The sequence below is a fragment of the Solanum verrucosum genome, unplaced genomic scaffold, assembly GCF_900185275.1.
Source record: "Solanum verrucosum unplaced genomic scaffold, falcon-dt-bn FXZP01000101.1, whole genome shotgun sequence".
In the NCBI taxonomy this organism is placed as follows: domain Eukaryota; kingdom Viridiplantae; phylum Streptophyta; class Magnoliopsida; order Solanales; family Solanaceae; genus Solanum; species Solanum verrucosum.
This window is the reverse complement of record NW_026020111.1, coordinates 634,372-649,629: the sequence shown is the minus strand read 5'-3', so window position 1 is coordinate 649,629 and position 15,258 is coordinate 634,372.

Sequence of the window (15,258 nt, the reverse complement as noted above, 5' to 3'; positions counted from 1 at the left end):
TATATTTATAGCTAGGGGTATACAAGTCAAATCGAACCGACGAACTAAATCAAAGCGGAAAAAAATACAGATTTGTGGTTTGGTTTGATTGGTTTGCCGTTGAAAAAAAAAATCCGACCACTCTTGGTTTGTTTGGTATTAAAAGAAAAAAGTCAAACCGAACTCAAATCAAACCGACATAATATATACATTATTTTATTTTATTTATAGATAAAAAATATTATTTATAATCTAGTTTGTTAAGATATGTTTAGTTAGTTTATAGTTTTCAATATTTAGAAATATTATTTCAAATTTGGGCTTGTAATTTTGTAAATATTTTATTTTGTATAAGATCGGAAGTTACAATTTTATTGTTATAGTTTTTGAAATTCGAAGTTAATAATTTACTTTGTGAATTTTTTGTTTGTATTCAATTTGACTGCAACTTTTAATCTTATTAATTTAACATAATGAACGTTGATATTTCAATAAAAGTGTTTTGTACTCATGTGAATTTGGCTATCTTTTCGAAGATTTCTATTCATTTAACATTTTTAAAGTTTAGCTTATCACATAGGTAAGTGAAAATATATTTGATCTATTTTTCAAACATCGTATAGTTGTAAAAAAATTGATTTTTTTAAAGAACGGACTAAAGCCGAGATCGAAAAACCCGACTTTATGTGATTTGATTTGGTTTTTAGATTTAATAAACCGACATAATTGGTTTAGATATTTTTTAAAAAAAAGAAAAACCAAACCAAACTGACTTATGTACACCCCTATTTATAGCTTATAAAGTAAGAATATCAACAATGCAATTTTCAATGAAAAACATAGGGATAAGGGACAAGTACCCCCAAGACTATAATCGATATCTCAGAGACACATTAAATAAATTAAGGTCTTATTATTCCCCCGATCGAACTTCATTTTTTTTGTAATTTTGTACGTCTTTTGACTCACGTGAAACACTCTATGACTCCACGTAGTTGAGGCATGTGAGAGATGTTTGGATGCCACGTAAGTCAAAAGGATTTACAAAATTACAATAAATGAGTTCAGGAGATAATAGGACCTTAGTATAGTTAAGGTGTGTCTCTAAGATTTCGGTCATAGTCTAAGGGATACTTGTGTCTTATCCCAAAAATATAATATAAAGTTAGATGGGAAAAGGTCTGACATACCCCTCAATTATGTCATTTAGAGCTGATATTTTCCTTTGTTATAAAAGTGGCTCACATATATACCCCTATCGTTATAAAAATGGCTTACATATAGTTCTACCGTAACAAAAGTAACTCACATTTACCTTTTTATACAACGGTTAGGGGTGACAAATGGTGGATTGGATCGGATTGAATTTGGATGGATTGAATATGAATTGAGTTAAAATGGATTGGATTACAATCCACCCATATAAAATATGGGTAAATATGGATTTGGTCAAATATAGTTTGAGTAAAATGGTTGTAACCTACTTTGATCTCCTAAAGCCAAAAAATATTAAACCAAATCTCAATTGTTAATACCTCAACCCCTACCACCCCACCCCACCCCACCCCTATATTATTATTTTTTAAAAAATATTTTTTCATAAAAAAATTTAAATATTTTTTTACCCAGTACACCCCCACCCCACCCCCAAAACAATTTTTTTTAAAAAAAATGAATTTTTAAGAAAAAAAATTGAAAAAAAAAAATTGCCGATCGTACCCTCCCCCCGCCACCCCCTACCCCCCAAAAAAATTAAAAACCTTTATTTAAAAAAAAATAGAATTATTGTCATGCCAACCCTATCCCCCCACCTCAGGACACCTCCCACCCACCACCCAAAAAAACTTTATGAAAAATTTCCAAAAAAAAGAATTTTTTACCCCACCCATCCTATCCCCCATCCCCCTAATTTTTATTTTTATTTTTTATTTTCAAAAACAAATAGCGCAATCAGAGATTTTTATGATAAGTGAGTGGTATGTGTGTATAAATGGATTTTCATATTTACCCATTTTGTCCATATTTGTCTGAGCTTAAATAGGTTGAAGTCTATATTTACCCATTTAAGAAAATAGGAGTGATCCATTTAATTTAATATAAAAAAAATGGATCTATTTCACTTATATGGGCTGAAATTTTCGCCCCTAATAACGGTGGTGAAAAAATGTTTTACTTTTCATTTGTAAAAACATTCATGTGTAACATCTTTTTCACACATGATTTTGTTTATAACCTCTTTGATTATCATGATTTGAGTTTCTTATTTTATTGTATTTTTTATTTCATTCTTTAGTGTAAAAATATGAGAAATAAAAAAAATGTGAATGAAAAGAGAAAAAAAGTTAAGAAAAAAATTAAAATTAATTTTTTTCGAATATAGTAATTTATTTTTTGTATTGTAAAAAAAAATAGGCATGTATGATAAATTTACAAGAAATTTAGTGAAAAAATAAATCTGATCGTCAAAATTATAAATCTTAATTAGTCGTTGAATCATATTTTGATGGGTCGCTTTCTCTTTCTTTAATGTTTGTCATGTGATTTTAATGAAAAATTATTGTGAAGGTGAATGTAGTCTTTTAACAATGGAGGCAAGTGAGTCCTAATACCTCAAGTTATTTACACTAAAAAAATTAACTTATGTGTGAGAAGAATATTTACCTTCATGTATAGACATTAATCAAAATACATTGAATAGTTAGATTTTAGAAATGTGAATAGTTGTTAGTCAAAAGTTTCTTTGATAGATATTCTCTAATTGAGGATGATTCAAAAATTAGAACACTACAAACTTCATTGTCTACTCAGTCTAGTTTGCTTCAACTTCAAGTGTTTGTTGTTGATGAGGGTCAAGATATTTCCCAAACTCCTTAATGGAGCAGAGTATACAAGAGAAAGGTTTGTGTGTTTTTATTGATACAATATCTTATTTGGATATAAAAGAATTATGTGGTAAAAGATTCCACAATATCAGTAAAACTTAATGAATCCTATCAAGTACATAAAGGTGCAGAATCAAAAAATGTACAATAATGAAATTAAGAATATATAATATAGATATAGAAAATATTCTATCATGATATAGCTTTTTTATGCCCCCAAGTTAGGGATGATGAAATGACTCTTAACTTGGAGACAACCCATTAAATTTGTGCTTCGGACAAGGATTTCGTAAGCAGGTAAACTGAGTGAACATGTACTATGCGAAGCTGTTGATGTTGGACTTGGTCCCCGACAAAATAAAAATCGATGACTATGTGTTTCATTCTACTATGAAAAGATAGATTTTGGCACAAGTAGGTGGTGTCAATATTGTCGCAGTAAATAGTTGATACATTAGTAAGAGAGATATGAAGATCTTTAAGAAGATTAGTAAGCCAATTAGTTTTGGCAACGGCATGATGCTCAGCCTCAGTTGAAGATCAGATGATTGTTCTATGTTTTTTTTTTATGACCAACTGAGCGTTAGATAGATAACATAAACAATAGTAGAGGTACGATTATCAAGGTCCCCTACCCAATCGACATCAGTATAAATATGAAGGGCAACATTAGATCCATGGCAAAAAAGAAGCTCGTGATGGATAATAGATTTGAGATACCGAAGGAGGCATTTCACTGCTTGCCAGTGTGTGTAAGATGGTTTATGCATAAATTGGGAGAGCTTATTAACAACAAAGTTTATGTCTAGTCTAGTAAATGCAAGATATTGGAGTGTGCCAATTGCACTTCAATATTGTTTTGCATTGTCGGAAGGGAGTCATCATTCAACCGAAGTGAATCGGTGGTGGATAGAGGTGTGGAGACACCCTGACAGCCATGCATAGAGAACTCCAGCAAGATGACTATTATGTATTTGATTTGAGAAAGAAATAATCCAGCTGATTATGGAATGACTTTAATGCCCAAGAAAAAAAGTTGGGGTCCAAGTCTTTGAGTGAGAAATGGTTGGAGAGTGCATTCTTGATGTTGTTAATAGTTTTCAAGTTATTGCATGTAATCACAATGTAATATACATATTCAAGCAAGAAAATGACAGTTTTGTGAGAGTGTAAGGTGAATAAAGAGTGATTGGCAAAAGACTTGTAAAAATCAGCAGAAATGAGAAAGTTTGTGATCTATGTGTATATCAAACATGGGGTGCTTGTTTGAGACCATATATGACTTTTCTTAGTGTAACACCCCAGAATCTAGTAGACTAAACTAGGGCTAAGTATGTGAGGGTTAGAGCCAAGGAAGAGGGCAAGAGCCAAGAAGGGGGTTTGGGCAGCTTAGTTTCACCCAAGCACTGCCCACCTTACCACGCCCCCCATGACGGTTCCACGATTCGTGGGAGGTGTCGTCCTGGTGAGGCAGTAGCCATGTCAAAACTGCCTCAAAAGTTGACCCTCCCCACAAGCCACTTGACGACTCGTGAAGACCACCACGGTCGTGGGAGGGGTCGTGTGCATGACTTGGCCATGTAAGGGGCAATGTGTGGAAACCCTAGCCACTGGTCCATGGACCATGGAGGGCACCACGACTCGTAGTAGGGACCACAGTCATGGGAGGGATCGTGAAGATGCCTTAGAGTCTAGGGGTTAAGTGGAGGTTTGCCTAGCTATTGTCCCATGGCCCACGAAAGGGACCACAACTCGTGGTAAGGACAACGACTCATGGGACCTCACATGGTCCTTGGGCAGTGCACTGTAAGTTGAGGGTTAATTGGTGTTTTCCAATTTTAATCCAACTAAAGCTATGTCATTTTGCCTAAGTTTAGGATCCCTATATAAGTCATTTTAACTCTAAAACTAACCCATTCAAGTCATTATTTTCCAAAACTCAAAAGAATTCCCAAGATCTTTCCCTCCAAAATATTTCTCTCTCTAGAAACTTGAAGAAGAAGAAGAAGGAGATTCAAGCTAGGGTTTCAAGAGTAAGCTTTTGTACATCAATTTCTTTGGGCTTTGATAGTAAGGTATGATAGTTTTCATCCATGGATTCCATCATCCATGGAGTTCCCTCAAAATCTCCAATTTCAAAAAGATAGAAATCTCCAATTACTAAGGTTTGATTCAAATGTCATGGGTTCCTTTCAAACTTGATTTAAATGATTGAATTTAGTTATATTAAGCATGAATTGATGTTTTCTTATGATTTTTATGATGTTTCCCCATGAACCCATGAAATTTCCATATTTCTCAATTGTGATGATATGATGTGGGTCTTTGTTGATGAAAGAGGAATTTTATGAATTAATGCATGAAGTGATAGAATCACATAAATTATGATGAAATCCATATCTAATGCTTGAATTCTAGGTGTGGCGATTGAAAGTAGGTTTTGAACCTCAAGGAGGTAAAGTATGAAATTATGCATGTTTTTATGAAATCTATGAAATTGCTTTAAGGACACCTTGGGAGTAAAGTGTCAATGATTATGATATTGTTGTTGTGTTGTTGAAAGGTCATTCTCATAAACACATAATTAACATGATGTGAAAGGTTTTCTCACATAATGGAGACTCTAAGGTTGAAAGGTTTTCCCACCTCATTGAATCTAATGTTTACATGTAATCATGGACGGTGAAAGGTTTTCTCACGCATGATCTAAAGAGCTATCCTAATGAACTACTTAGGTTGGTTGTCCAAAGTACCTCCTTCCATGAGACATAGATTAAGTCAAAACTTAATTAAATACTCCATGGGATTTATGCTTAGCATCGAGTGAATATTGTAGTGAGATGGAAGCTCCCTCAATAGAAAGATCGGGTTTCTAAAAGCAATCTCTTGAGATGGAAGCTCCCCCAGTAGAAAGGTTGGGTTTCTAGTAACAATCTCCTTATCCCATAAACTATGTGCCCTATAGGATATTTAGCTAGTGTATCCACCTAAGCTAACAAACCATAGTTCTACCTTAGGCAAGTAGGACAACCATTTTCGGTGTGGGTAACACCGGATAATCATGTTATAGCTCACACGGTCTCAGCTAATTCCCACAATGACAAGGTTAATAATGAACTAAGGCATGCTTAAGGAAGTATCCCGTAAGTTTTTTTTAAAGATGATGCTAGCTTATGTTGACTATGATGTTATGACATATGATTTCCAACTCTCTCTCATATGATGCTTTAGCTTGTTAAATTGCATGTCATGAAATGAAATATCTCTTTTAGCATGTTTTAAATGTTTTGATGCATGGCTATCATACTTAGTGAATTTTTGTCCTAACGCATATTCTTGCCTACATTTTTCCCAAGTGTAAGGTCCGACAGTTAGGATCGACAGTTTTGTGGCTAGAGCTTGGATTTGATTGTTTTTCGAGCTTGGTGAGTCTTCATGGTTCGAGGACGGATTTTCTATGTTTAGTTTTTTTCTTGTATTTCACTTTTGAACATGATGTATGGGCTAGGCCCAATTTCATTCAATATTGTAATAAATGGCTATGATGAGACAAAGTGTCTAGACTTCCGCTTTCTTTTATGAAAAACATTTTAGACTTGAAATGTGTTTTACTCTTATTGTTCTACTTCTTATGTTATGATGACTAAGTGACTTGTATGGAGTCCTTCAGGGTTCTATACATCATGTTACATCTAGGGGACCCCTGGATCGTGACACTTAGTTTGCATACATAGTTTGGGAAATCAAGATTCTCAAAACCTTTCATTTGTTTCATAAAGAAGTTAGTATACCTCGTAGAAAAACATTGTTTATGTCTAGTTGATGAAACAATCCCTTATATTGTGTGAAGATGACAAGTACTGCTTGAATGGTTATTGATTTGACAATAAAAACAGATCATTAAATAAAAAAATTGGCAACAAGGCAAGCCATGTGTCGTTCAATCGATCCATCCGGTTTGTGCTTGATCTGAATAATTCCACAATATTTTTATAATCAGATAGAGGAATAAGGTTCCATGTTTTGTTGCTCATGAGAGTGTCAAATTCATTTTGCATAGCTCGTCTCCATTGTGTATCTTTGCAAGCTTGTTTAACTGTGACAATTGGTATTTGGAATGTAAGGGTATCTATAAATGCGCACTTTGAATTGAGCTTAGTGATTTGATGTTGAGACTGAGTGATGGGACATCGTGGTGGTGAAGGCTGATTGGTCTGAGAATGGAGATTAATTTGTGTTGAGTAGTGCTATGGGAAAAGGGAATTAAAAGGAGGAATCGTTCATGATTTAATAGTAGAAAAGGAATATATAGATGGGAGGAAGTTACCTTATTTTTTTCCGGATTATTGGTGCAGCAGAGTCATTTGTATGAAGAGCCAAGTATGGATCTTTGATTGGAAGTGGACTTCTTAGAGTATAATAGGAAAAGATAATGTATGATCTGGTCAAGATTGAGTAGAGAAAGATATATCCAAATCATATGTGAAATTCTACCATAATTCTGAGAGACTCCCTCATATTTGGAAAAACATATGTTCATAAGGAAAAATATTTTACAAATATTTTACGTCTCTAGAGAAATATATTTTTAAGAATTCAGGATCAAAGAATTTGTCACGCCCCGAGCCTACACCCTGGATGTGACCGATGCTCGAGAATCATTGTTGGTCCCCAAGCGAAACCCTTGGCCTGGATGACTACTTAGCGAAAGACTTACTCAAAAAAGGATGTCGGAACAAAACTGACATCTCAAAACTACTAACTAGAAAGTAAAAGTGAAGTAGAAGGATCACCAAAAGTTAGTTGAAGTGTAGAGTAATCACAACAAAGCGCATGTTGATGATCCTGAACACCTTATCTGCATCATAAAAAGATGCAGGTCAAATGACATATGTACATTGAATGTATGAGTATATAATATAGCCGAAGTAAAATAATTGAATGAAAGGACTGCAATAAATAAAATATACTCAAACTGAATGTAAAGAAATAAAGGAGTTAAATCATACAAATCTTTAAAAAATACTTACCCATCTTCGAACTCAACATAATAAGTGATATATTAAAATACACTTTTACTCTATTTGAAGGATTTTCTAACAAACAACCATCACTATGAGTTATGTGATGATACAACGTCTCACTCACACTGTCAGAACTGTCCTATACCGTGTCAGAATATAAAACCTCTCAACTAAGTAGAACCACTAAGCAATAAAGATTAATCTAAAAAGTATGGTCCTTTACCCATGTTGGCAGATATGGTTTATGAGGATTTTGAGTTGTCTGAACTCATCCTCATATCGGTGCTCAATACTACTCCCTAAATATATACTCATGCTCAAATATATAAACATATTTTTTCTCCGATTTTGAGGTAATTGCTAAAAACATCCTCTTAAAAGAGATAATGCTCTGAAGTATCTCTGAACTCATTACTCAGTTAGAAATTAAGGTTTTCTCTTTTCTCAATGTAAAAGGTGATACATTTGGAAATACTTAGTTCCCTTATGCTCTTACTCAAATCGTGTTTAAAACTCTTGTCTCAAAATTTATCTTTGCTTTCTCAGAAAATCTATTTAAAACTATTATGTTTGTTTGAAAGATCCTCAATAAGAACTCAATGGATACTCAGGGATAGGATTTGTGCTGAAAAGTAGACATTAACAACCAACTCAACAATCTCAATTCACAATAGCAAACTCAATAATCAGGAAATAAAATTCAGAACTCATCAACAAAACTCATCTAAAAAATTACAAAAACTAAGGTTATACTCCTAGATTACTCTTTATTGGTAGAAATTAGATGTAGGGCGTGAAGCCGAACTAGTCCAACACTGTGATAGTGTCTATATTTTCCACAATTATGAAATTGGACTATTAATTTGTCACGTTTTTGAAAATTTTGATTATTATGTTATTCCTTCTCAAAATTATTATTATTTCTCTGTTGGTAAGAAAAATTAGCTCTACCACGACCTCGAAAATTATATATATGTCCTTGTCCTCTACCTCTAAAATTTTGACCTCTTTGATTTATCTCAGCCAAGTTTGATATCTCTTTTTTTGGATTAGATTGATTCACTTTTGCTTGCAATACTTCATAAAATATGTATGTCGTCTGTTGATTCAAGGAAATCTTATATGTCATCAATTCATCTTCTAAATCATCAAATATCAAAGTGCTAAGATCTTTGGTGACCTCAAGGACCGTCATTGATTTGTACTTAATGATCGCAATACTTTTTCAACAATTTCAACTTGATCTAAGTTTTCTCCATTAGTTCTCATATCATTGATAAATTAGTAATTCTTGTCAAAAATTCCTTAACGGACTCAATTGGTTTCATTTGAGTTAACCCATATTGTCTTCTAAGCTCTTGCAATTTGACTTTTTTTACGTCTGCATAACCTCGATGTGAATTCAGCAAAACTGTCCAAGCCTCCTTTGTTGACTTAGCATGTAAAATATTATTATGTATATGCAATTTGACCTTGCTATCAAGGTAAATCGTGTCCTATAATTCAATTGTCTATTTTTCTCCAACCGTTTTACAGCTTCACTAGTAAATGTTGTATCCTTTGGGGAATCCACAAATACAATATCAACAATGGAACATAGTTAACAACATTTAAAAAAAAATTTATATATTGATGCCAAATTTCAAAATTATTTTTTCCATCAAACACAAAAAGGGATAAGTGGGTAAATATGGAGTACTCATATTTTTTTTAAAATATGTTGAATCTCATACAAAACTTTTATAAGGATCTTACACAAGCTCGGATATAAATTTGGAGGAGACAAAATAACCCTAAGTAATAATATATGCATAAATGAAAGATTCAACAATGGTTATATATAAGAAATTTATTAATCTACAAAGAAGAGGTAGAAGATTTTATTAAATAACTCGATAACTCTTGTATTAAAGGTGTCACAATTGAAAATGAAAACATTAGTGAAATGGTTGGTGTAAACTTATCCAAAAACCAAAAATATATGAAATGTCCCCCACAAATATTAAGGTTCTGATGAAAAATGGAGGACTTCAAGTGGGAGTGATGATTGTGATAGCAACTTACCAAAAAAATGAAGATGGAAAAGAATTTCAGATGTAAGATTTCAGAGAGCATGGAGCGAAGAGGATGAGATTAGTATCTTTGAAGTCCCTCTTAATTATTCATCAAATTATGATGCATTCCTTACTTTGTGAAAGGCACATTGGTGGTAGAGACAACCAATAATTCAATTATAAGCCAAGCTAGAAATTTTGAAAAAGATATATATAAGAAAAACATTGACAAAACAGCTTTTTCAAAACCAATAAAGAAAAGTTATTTAGACTGCCAAAGAGAATTTGAAGATCACAAGTGAAGACTAAGAATATTGATTTGATTTTTTATGGAGGTAGTGTTGCTGACTTAGAAGATTGGCTAGAATAAATTCACGTTTGTTAATTAAGAAAAAGGATAGGGAAGAAATGTTAGAGAAGTTACACTATGTGAAGATAGATAAGTGATTGGAGATACAAGTGATGGAAGAACATGCAAACCTTACTCTGATACCAATTTGAAGAAAATATAAAATTATGCAAAGTAACAATATATGCATAAGGCTGGGCATCGGACCAGACTGAAACCATCGAACCGGTATCGGACCGGAACGGGAACGGTTGACCGGTTTGTTGACCGGTACCGGGAAGAACCGGATCGAGATTACTGGGATGAATATTCGGTCTCGACTCGTCCCACTATATACCGGATTGGTATCGGACCGGATCGAAACGAGACGGGACGACACATATTTCAAAAAATAATGATTTTTTTTAGTTATTTTGAATCACGAAAATATGAATGCTTTTTTAGTTTTCTAAGTTTAAATTATAATAGTTTTGAAATTTATAATGTAATTTTAAAGTTTATTTTAAAGAAATTTTTTTTTAACTTTTACTTATTAAGTTTGTAAGTTAAGTTTAATAAAGTTTTTTTAGAGAAAAAAAAATTTGAGCTTAAGTTTTCAAGATTTGAATTTGAATTTTTTGAAGTTTATAAGTTATTACATATTAATATGTTATAAGTTATACTTATAACTTGTAATTTAAATAACTTAAGTTTGTAATTTTAAAAAATTAAACAAAAAATATATATATAACAATGACACGAATTAAAAAAGATATCAATCCAATTTATTCAAATTTGTATTACAATTTACAACTATTAGTAGAATGCCTAATTAATTTACGCAGCGACCTTCTAGGAAGGGTTCTGTTTTAACTAAACCTCGAATGTATTACTAATAGTGGTATAGTCCTACAAAGTCTTTCTCTAACTCAGCTATAGATTGACCGTTACCAACCACTGGTCTTGATAAAGTTCGTTGATGATCTTGAAGTTTCATGTCGTCGTTACTACCATATCCAATGGCTGAATCTACGAAAAGTTCATATTGACTACTTAACTTTGGAAGTCCTACATTTCTCCGCTCAGCATTTATCCAATCTCTAAACAACACCGATATCTCCAAATTGTCTTCTGCTAACGAATATTTGTGGTCTCCAATTTGAAATCTTGTCGCGCAGAAAGCTGCCTCCGAAGCTACTGATGATCCTTGAATTGCAATAGCACGTCCTTCACCATCCTACTAAGTTTTGGAAATTGAGTTTCACGAGCCCTCCACCAGTTCAGAAGTTGTGGTATACCTTCTTCGTTTGTAATATTATATGAACTTTGTTCAAGATATTTAATAAATTCTCATTTATTAGAAGAATCAAGATCAAGTTTATGTTTCATTCTACCATGGGCATCTACTTGAGGCATACACATTTGAGGATTTTCAACATTGTCTAAGGAACAATATTTATCATACATTTCTTTAGCAAGTAATTTTATACTATTTTGACATGTTTCCAAATCAGGTTCTTCATCTGGTTGAATATCTAATTTTTTATAAATGCATTTAACTAAATCTTTTGCACCATATTCTTTATATTCAGGGTTAAAAAGAATTGCAATTAAATAAATTTGAGGGATAGGAAAAAAATATTTCTTAAATTTTGAAATCATATCTTCAATAGCATTTGAATATAATTCATTTGTTTCATATTCAGCAAAGAGAGATGAAATCTCACATACATGTATTCAAATTTCAGAAATAGTAGGATAATCCATTCCAGAAATTTTTTTAGTAGCATCATAAAATGATTTCAAAAATATTCTAAGTTCATTTACTTCTTCCCAATCACTATCATTAAGTTTTGAATCAGAATAAGCATTATGAGAATTAAATTGCATAGTAATAGGTTCTCTATATGCATAAGCAACTTCAAGCATATCATAAAAGGAATTACATCTAGTTTTTCATGCTTTGAAACTTTTCTAAATGGAAGTTGATACATTACAAAGCTCTTTAAATCGATTAATTCTACTACAACTATGCATATTTAAAAATAAAAAAAAGCATTATCAATTTTTTCACAACTATTTTTAAATAATTTCACACCATCACTAACAACCAAATTTAATATATGCGCAACACGTCTAACATGAAAAACATATTTACTAATAGAAAAAAATCTAGGTTCTAGCATATTAATAGCATTTAATTTAAATTAGCAGAAGCATTATCTAAAGTAACACTAATGACTTTATCACAAAGACCAAAAAAATATAAAATATTCAACACAGTAGTAGCAATATACATCTCAGTTTTTTTCTGTTGACAAATTTTATATCCGATAATTTTTTTTGTAAATTTCAATTATAAGCAATCCAATGCGCAATAATCGTTAAATAATCAAAACCATTAGGACTACGACCCATATCAGTGGTAACAACAACTTTACAATCCACTATTTCAAAATAGGCACGCAAAAATTGACAATGTTTTTCTTGAAATTCAAAAATATCTCTTTTTACCATGCCTCTTGATAAACCAATAAAACTATGATTATATGTATCACGAATATATGCAATAAAATCCGGATGTTCTCAAAAACTAAAAGGTAAACCACAAATAACAATCATTTTAGCAAAATTTTCAGGATCACGATCCTTATTATAGGTTCGATGTGTAAGAGGACCACTTGGGTTCGAAGTATTTAATTCACCCTGAACCATATTTGACCCTCTAACCGATGCTCCAACGCTAAAACCTTCATTAACACCAAGAGAAGATAAATATGCAAACCACTCTTTCTTATGTTTTTGAATCAAATGTCTTTTTAATCCCCCGGTTGAACTTCCACTCCCACCAGATATATATTTAAATTGTTTTCTACAAATATTACATATACTAAAAGTTTTTTCATCATTCAAATAACAAAATTTCCACACATGTGATTTTTTAATATGTTCTACCTTAGTCTTACCCTTAGTTAGAATAATAGGAGGACAACTAGTTTAAACCTGATGATTGTCCTCCTGAGGTTGAACTTCAGTACTATTGGGGTCGGAACTAGTCGGTGTATCATCTAAATCTACTTCTTCATCTTCATCAATTTCTAGTTCTTCATTTTCTTGATAATTACCCTAATGTCTTTCATAAAGCTCATGGGAAATTATAGGACTATCCAAATTAAAGTCTATAGGACTGGGACGAGAAAAATTAGTTTCATTCACATGCGTAAATTCATCTGTATTTATTCTAACAAGAGAAACTTTAGATTTAGAAGAACTAGAACCTTTATTAGTTCTTATATACATATTTTTTACTCCTTCTGCAATACCTATTTTACCTTTACCACTTTTTTAGAAGACTCCATGATATAAAATTATAAATTATAAAATACGAAATTTAACAAGAACAAATAAAATATAATAAGAACAACTTACAAATAATAAATACAAAAGATAAATATAAGATTAGAGAGTGGAACCAAGTTACCAAACGTTTGTGTAAAGAACAAATGATTATAACCGAAATTTAAAAAATTAATGTCGAAACTTGAAGTTTGAAGATGATTCCTCCTCCAAACTTTGAGAAAGATTGAGAATTGAGAGAAATTAATAATTATTAATTGTTACTGGTCTGTAGACTGTAAATATGTAAATTGTAATTAAAAATATAAAAGGAGGGAGTATATATAATGTGTTGGAAAATATTATCGTTGAAATAGAGAGTTGGAGACGTTGAAATGGAGATTGGAGACGTTGGAAAATTGTCGTTGGGGAGTCTTGGGAGTTGAGACGAGGGACTTGGGGCAGTGGGAGGGGACAGGCGGCAAAAACTTTTCAGAAAAAGGGAGAAAGGAGTCAACTTTTTAGGCTGAAAATTTCAGCCTTATGCCCTTATTTTTTTTATTTTTTATATATATAAAATATAAATTATAAAATATAAATTAATTAATAAAAAATAATTAGCCGAATTATCAGATCAGAACTAAAATCTATCAGGATCAATCGGACCGGGATTACCGGGATGAATATTCAGTTCCGTCCCATCCCGAATATCGATTCACGGTGTCCCGTTCCATCTCGTATACTACCGGACCGGAATGGTACCGGACCGATACCGATACATTTCGGCCTGGTGCCCAATCTTATATATGCACAAGTAAAAGATCTAACAATAGTTATATATATGAAATCTACAAAGAAGAGGTCGGATGATTTATTAAATAACTCATAAACTCATGTATTAAAGGTGTTACAATTGAAAATGAAAACATTGGTAAAATGACTGGTGTAAAATTATTCAAAAATCAAAATTACTTAAAATGTCCCCATAAAAATAAAGAGAATTCTAATGAAGAGTGGATGCCTTCAAATGGGGATGATGATTGAGACAATAAGTTAACAAAGAAACTGAAGATCGGAAAGTATTCAGATCTAGGGTTTCATAGAGCATATGGCGAAAATGATCAGATAAATTTATTTTAAGTCCATCTCAATTATTCATCAGATTATGATGCATTCCTTAATTTTGTGAAAAACACATTTGTAACATCTCGCAAATTGAAATAAATAGGAAGAAGCCAATAATTGGAAATAGTCATTTTTGGAAAGAAGAAAAATCTGGAAATTTAATTTAGGAAAAAGTGAGTTTTTGGTCAAATTCAAACGGCCATAACTTCTAGATCAGGATTATTTAGGAGCACTTCCAGATATGGTAGGAAAGACCTTGGAATAATCTTTCCAACGCCGCCGAGTTTGCGCGATTCCGAGTGAGTTATTCCCTTTGGAAGTTGGACTGTTCAAATAAGGAAATGTTCAATCCAATTTTTTGAAGGATATTTCAGTCTTTTCCTTATCCAATTAATTAAATTCGTTTTAGTGAATTAATTACGGATCTAAACTGAACTTGGTCAATTTTAGGCTTTTGGAAAACAGTTAGGGTCTTACAGAAGAGGAAAGAAGAGGAGAAAAGAGAAGGAGAAGCAAGGAAATCATCAAGT